This window comes from Puma concolor, chromosome D4 (assembly GCF_028749965.1).
Source record: "Puma concolor isolate L17-30 chromosome D4, mPumCon1.1.hap2, whole genome shotgun sequence".
In the NCBI taxonomy this organism is placed as follows: Eukaryota; Metazoa; Chordata; class Mammalia; order Carnivora; family Felidae; genus Puma; species Puma concolor.
In genome coordinates, this window is record NC_141679.1 from 44990961 (window position 1) to 44997930 (window position 6970).

Consider the following 6970-nt stretch of genomic DNA (forward strand, 5'->3'; position numbering starts at 1 on the left):
AGTCTCTGTAGACCATGCTGAGTGGTTTTGAAGATTCAGTGACTTCTTGTGGAGAGCATCTAGCAGAAGGCCTTGCATGTTGCAAGCACTCAGTATATTTCTTCAGTTCCCTTTCTTATCCTCCCTTCCCCATTCTTGATTCTGCTATCTGCACAATTCCTAGAAAGTCTTTTAATTTCTGAGAACAAGATTTTATCATCTGGTTCACAAATTGGGAAGGTATTTCAGTTTTGTCTAAATTAATGGCCCTCTGATTTCTTGCCTTCACAATTCTTTGTTATCCTCCATCTCCTAAACATTTTCGTCCCCTGCAGGACCTTGAACTCCAGCTCTTTTTTTGACTATTTCCATGTAGACCTGAACCACCTCTCTGCAACACTAGATGTATAGAATTCCCACTTAAGATGCTGTCATTAACTTTTAATGAGGACTGCGTAGGGGCATAAAAAAGGGCCATATGCACCATATACTCCAAACTTGATATTGAAGGCCCATATATCATGTTGTTTCATATTTCTTATTTTGACATTTACCTGATAAATGGATCTCAGTGCATGAGACCAGGAAAATTCTTGTGTCTTCTATAATTTGGTCAATGTCTTTTTTTGTTTAAAAAATTTTTTAATGTTTTTATTTTTGACAGAGAGCACGAGTGGTGGAGGGGCAGAGAGAGAGGGAGACAGAATCTGAAGCAGGCTCAAGGCTCTGAGCTGTCAGCACAGAGCCCAATGCGGGGCTAGAACTCATGAACCACAAGATCATGACCTGAGCTAAAGTCCGACGCTTTACCGACTGAGCCACCCAGGTGCCCCTTGGTTAATGTTTTTAAGCGTAGAATGGAACTTAAGAAATTATCACTTTTCCCACCTTGCCTTGGCTGTTAGAAAGCTCAGGAACTTTCTTTCTTTCCTTTTTTCTTTTCTTTCCCTTTCTTTCTTTCTTTCTTTCTTTCTTTCTTTCTTTCTTTCTTTCTTTTCTTTTCTTTTCTTTCTTGCAAAATCATAACATTTTTCTCTTATAAGTAATTATCCTTTTTCTTTTTACTACTTAAAGTTTGGAATTTTATCATATCAAGATTTTCCAGTGTCAATTTTTTTATGTGGTATGTAAACACAATTTAGGATAATACTGGCCTAATTGGCTCCCATGACGACCCGGGGGTAGGGGCCAGTGGTGATGAGGCAGCAGGTCTACGATGATAGAAGAGTCTTTGTAGGGGCACCTGGGTGGCTCAGTTGGTTAAGCGGCCAACTTCAGATCAGGTCATGATCTTACAGTTTGTGCGTTCGGGCCCCGCATCAGACTCCATGCCGACAGCCTGGAGCCTGCTTCAGATTCTGTGTCTCCCTCTCTCTCTGCTCCTTCCTCACTCCTGCTGTGTCACTCTGTCTTAAAATTGAATAAACATTTAAAAAAATTAAAAAAAAAAGAGTCTTTCTAGCAGTTTCCCAACAGAATGCTAAGATACCTCCCCAGGACTGCCATGGAGGCCTTGAGACTGCTATGTGCAAAGCCCACAAATATGACCTATTTTAAATATTGGATTTTATGGCTACAAGAAATCTGCTAGGCTCTGTGTTTGCTTCAGGTATGCCAGGACCTCCTTGCCCCAGAAAGAGTAAGTTCTTTTGGGGAAGCCCTCAGGATTCCAACATCTTTAAAATTAATTAACATATTTTTACAATAACACTTTCTATATACTCACTTGTCATGAGGCATTGTGCTGGGTTTTGACATGCATTAGTTCATCAGATTCTCACCACAGCACTATTAGTAGCTGTATTTTATAAACCAGGATGCCAGTTCTTAGAAAAGGTTAAATAACTTGCCCCAAATCACACAGTAAAAGTTGGACCCTAAATCATCTATGTGAAACTTCAACACCCAACTACATTAGGATCTGTCAGGATGGAATGAAACAGCCTGATTCTGTTCTGGGAGCCAGTAAAGCCCTGTAAGGTTCATCTGAGCAGCCCTGCAATGTGGTAAATCATCGAGACCCAGTGGACTCTAAATTCCTGCCCTTCCCTAATTGGACATTACAGGGACTCTGAGGACCTTGGCATTGACCCATTAGCCAAAGACATTGAATGAGCAAAGGACATTGAATGGCTAGCATATGCCTGACTATATGAATTCACCAGGTATATCAAGTACATTTATGTATTTTAGGGTGGCTTCCTGGAAAGGGGACCAGTCAAGTTCTACTTGTCCTATCTCAAGCAGTCTGAGTAAGAATCAAGTCCATTATATTATATGCCTGTTTTAAAATTCACGCACTACTCTCACTGTTCCTTCCAACTGAAATCTCTCCTTTCTACTAATCCATAAAGTTGAACCACCTATGAACTGCGTTGAAACCTGGGGTGGGGCTGGGGTGGGAAGCACACGTTTTTAAAGCATGTCCCCAAATAAATTTGAAACCAAATCACTTTGAACAATTTTACTGCTGCAAATGTCATTGAATTCTCAATTACATTTGATTCAGAGACCCTTCATTTCCCCGACTGAATTTTTAAAGTGATTTTTAATTTGGAAGACATAATATTATCTTAAAATTTATCTAGTTGTTCGTAATACAAAAAAAAGAAAGTTGTTTATAATACAAAAACTTCCAGTAGTGGTAAAAAAAAAAATCTCAAACCATCGAAATGCCAAATATTTATCTTTCTTATGAAATGAAATCATTGATTTCCAGATAAACCATTTAGAGCCAAGATAGGCCATTCAAATTGTAATTGTTTTTTCTTGCTAAACTTAGAAGAATGTATGCATTGTCCTGGTTTAATGAATAGATTATTATCAAATTGGGGTTGCAGATTGGTTTTGTGACTTTATTCTGAATCCAAATTATGACTAGGTTTTTCATTGAGGTGAAACTTACTTAGGATGAAATGCACTCATGTTAAGTTTGTCATTCAATTAGTTTTGGTAACTGTGTTCTCCTGGTAATGAGTCCAAGTGACATATAGAACATGTCTATCATCCCCAAAAGTACTCTTGTATTCCTTTCCCCTCTTCCTAGGCAAATACTATTCTGATTTTTATTATGATAGATTAGTTTTACCAGTTATGGAACTTCATATAAAAGGATTTGTACAGTAGGTACATTTTATAACTGGGTTCTTTTGCTCAATATGTTTTTGAGAATTACCCATGTTGCTCATGTCAGTAGTTAATTCATTTTTGTTGATGAGTATATTCCATTGTAACCATATACATCAGTTCCCTTGTTGATGGACAGATGAATGGTTTACGGTTTGGCGCTATTGTGAATAGAGCAACAGACACTCCTATACGAGTCTTTTCATGGATGTGTGTTTTAATTTTTTTGGAACTATATATTTTTTTCTTTTTTTGTATTAGAGAGTGTGTGAGTCTGTGCTCAGCACAGAGCCCAACACTGGGCTCGATCCCATGACCCATGGGTAGGATCATGATCGGAGGCGAAATCAAGAGTCAGACACTCAACCGACTGAGCCACGCAGGCTCCCCTGGAACTATATATTCTTTCATTACCTCGGACTTAAAAGTATATAAATATTTAAGCTTTTTAAAGACCATTTATTGGGGCGCCTGGGTGGCGCAGTCGGTTAAGCGTCCGACTTCAGCCAGGTCACGATCTCGCGGTCCGTGAGTTCGAGCCCCGCGTCGGGCTCTGGGCTGATGGCTCGGAGCCTGGAGCCTGTTTCCGATTCTGTGTCTCCCTCTCTCTCTGCCCCTCGCCCGTTCATGCTCTGTCTCTCTCTGTCCCAAAAATAAATAAAAAACGTTGAAAAAAAAATTAAAAAAAAAAAAAAAAGACCATTTATTAAGCAAATATTCATCAAGTGGCCACTCTGAGACAGGCTGTGTTCTAAGTGGTGAGGATACAAGAGTGAACAAAATAGACAACATCTCCATTCCTGTGGAGGTCATTGTCTAGCAGGGACACTAAATATAAGCAAGATAAATAAAAAATATACATTGTAGCATATGTCAATAAGTGTTATAGAGTGAAATAAGGCAGAGAAGGGGCCTGGCGTAAAGGGGTATCCAGGTAGCCTGGGAAATCATCCTTGAGAGGAGGACGTTTGAGCAAAGACCTGGACCAGATGAGGGGCAGTTGTGTAGCTATCTGGGAGAAGAGCGTTCTCAGTTAAAGAAGAGCGAGGCAAAGCCCTTGGGGCAGGAATACACCTGGCTTGTTAATGTCACAGGTGAAGCAAGCCTTGTAGGGATCAGTCAGAGGTGATGGGCTGTGGACAGGGCTCATATGTAGGATATGTCAGCTATCAACCCACTGCCTCTCAGCTCTGAATTGACCCTTTTTGCCTCCTTTGTGAAATCAGATCTGGGTCCTAAAAATACATACATTTTTTTTTTTCTTGCCAGCTCACACTAAAGCTTTGTCAATAAAGGACACGGAACAGGACTGGAATGTTGGTGACAAGGAAGTCTGGGGACGAGATATGTAGTTGCTGTCACCAGTCTGCAGCAAAGAGGAAGAAATATGAATTGGTAGCCAGGTTTTTTAAAAGCTAATGTATTCAAGTGAGAGGACTGTCTTTTATGCTGAAGTTATGCCCTTCATACTTTCCTTGTGTCAACATGCTTCATCTTTTTTGAAATTATAGTAATAATAGATGTAGGGTTTTCTGAAATCTTTCTTTGATAAAATCGAAAAATCAGAAGCTCTATATCTGTATCCTCAGACATGAAGAATTATAACCCTCCAAACCCCCCTCCCAAAATAGTGCACATTGCTGATAGTGTAATGTCTTATGGAGAATTGCGGTTTGATATGTGTTTATTCATTTGGGACTTCACTAATCACTGAGTCCTTGCCCCTGAGGAGTTCATAGCCTCCTAAATTCTTTCTGTTCAGAAATTTCCACTTGTGTTAAATGTTGGAACAGAAGTGCAGATCTGGCGTGGGTTCTGGTCATATGATTTTGAGATAATTTAGTGGGGGGGAGAAATGGCTTTTCTAATTATTTGACATTAAACAATTGTTACATTGGATTATATGGGGGGAGGGGCTAATGCTCCACTGATGCAAGTAAACAGACATGTTAGGAAACAAGGGAATGATTCAGAAGATAAGGAACAATAGAACTCTCTGCCTCTTTTACAAAACTGTTATCCATCTGTTCATTTAATACCGTCCATTGCTTCCTTGAGAGAAGTTCCTTGTAGAATTTAACAATAGGAAAAATTGTGTGCGTCTCAAACTGCTTTCTTGTATCAGATAACGTGAACCACCTAATTTATAATGTTTCTCTTTTAGCCTCGGCTGCCGAGTAGTTCAGCGTGCTAAATGTCACTCTCAATTGCATTAACCTATCTTTCTCAGTGGTCACTGATGTAAATCTCTTCCTTCTCTCTCTGGCTCTAATTTTCTTTGCAGATTTTGAAAAACCGTCCTTACACATATATGTTTGTGAGGTCTCAATTACTTGTGGAGAGTGGGAACGGTAAAAATAGTAAATACATCAACAAATAGAATGATCCGTATTGGTAGAAAAACTCAGAGCTTACTTAGAGAAGGCAAGACAACACATTTTGTTACTCCCATGTCAGCACTCGTGCACCTTCCTGATCCCCATTAATTTATTTTGAGTAACTCCTTTTTTTTTTTTTTTACTTCATATCAGTGAACAAGTGGCCAGATTTGCTTAGAACAAATAGATGGTGGATTCACGGTGCACTAGTTATTTGGTCATTTTCTGTTCGGATAGAAGGTGCCCTGCAAGGCTTTATCCCAGTTTTGAACCTGATTTCAAAAGACCTGTTTTTCAATGGGAAGCGGCAGTTCAAATTTGTCAACTCTCAGCAACTCCTTTGTGACTAGCCGTTCTTGTGGGGGATCAGATTGTGTTATAATCCCCGGCATTGTTATTTAAATTATTCAGAACAGAGGGGTTTTTCTGAATTTAGATGGAAGTTAACTTGATTACACTAAACTTTTTGTGTGTATGATGGAGGTTTAAACTGTAGATTTGCTGAAAATATTGTGCTAAAACTCAGGGGAGAAAGTGAGCGGGTTAAACTTTTGGCTGTATGATATTCAATGTTAAATGCCTTGTGCAAGTTATTTAACTTCTCTGTGCTTCCGTTTCTTCATCTATAAAAGGGGCAAAATGGGAGTAGTTGCATGGAGAAAAATTATATATTGTAATGTAGGTAAAGTATTGTATATAAATTACATATACATAGTGTATATGAAGTATCGAGTGTAAATGACGTACAGTGTTGTATGTAAAATACTTATAACGGTCCCAGGCAGAGTTATATACTATTAATATTTAAGAACTATAGAAATAGGGCTCCTGGGTGGCCCAGTCAGTTAAGCATCTGACTCTAGATTTTGTCTCAGGTCACGATCTCGCAGTTGTGAGATTTAGCCCTGTGTTGGCGTCTGTGCTGGGCATGGACCTGCTTAGGATTCTCTCTCTCCCTCTCCCACATCCCTCCCCCTGCTTGCACTCCCTCTCTCTCTCAAAAAAAAAAAACCAAAAAACCAAAACTACAGAAATATAGTTATATATAATAAGAATTACAAACATATTTTAAACACTTTCTAAATATGTTACATACAATTTCACTTAAAGGACAGTAGGCGAGATTTTAAAAAGTGTAAAAATCTTCTAACCACAAAAGATCCTTCTTTAAATTGTAATATACTTCAAGTTTTTGCAGTCACCAGAATTGGATCCACTCATTCCTATGTTCCCTGCTTGACCGGAGCAGTTATCGAACAGCAGATGTTCAATAAACGTTGACCTGGAATAATCTGCATTCTGACTAGCAGCTATCCAAAGGCTATATTTATTTGAGTGCCAAGCATGCCCCAGGCACTGGGGATACAAAGATACATAAAACATAGATTCTGCATGCAAAGGAAGCACAACCTAGTTGGGGAGGCAGACATGTAAAGAGACAGCTGCATCCCTACTGAGGTTGTATGTATGTGATATGTGCAGGGGCC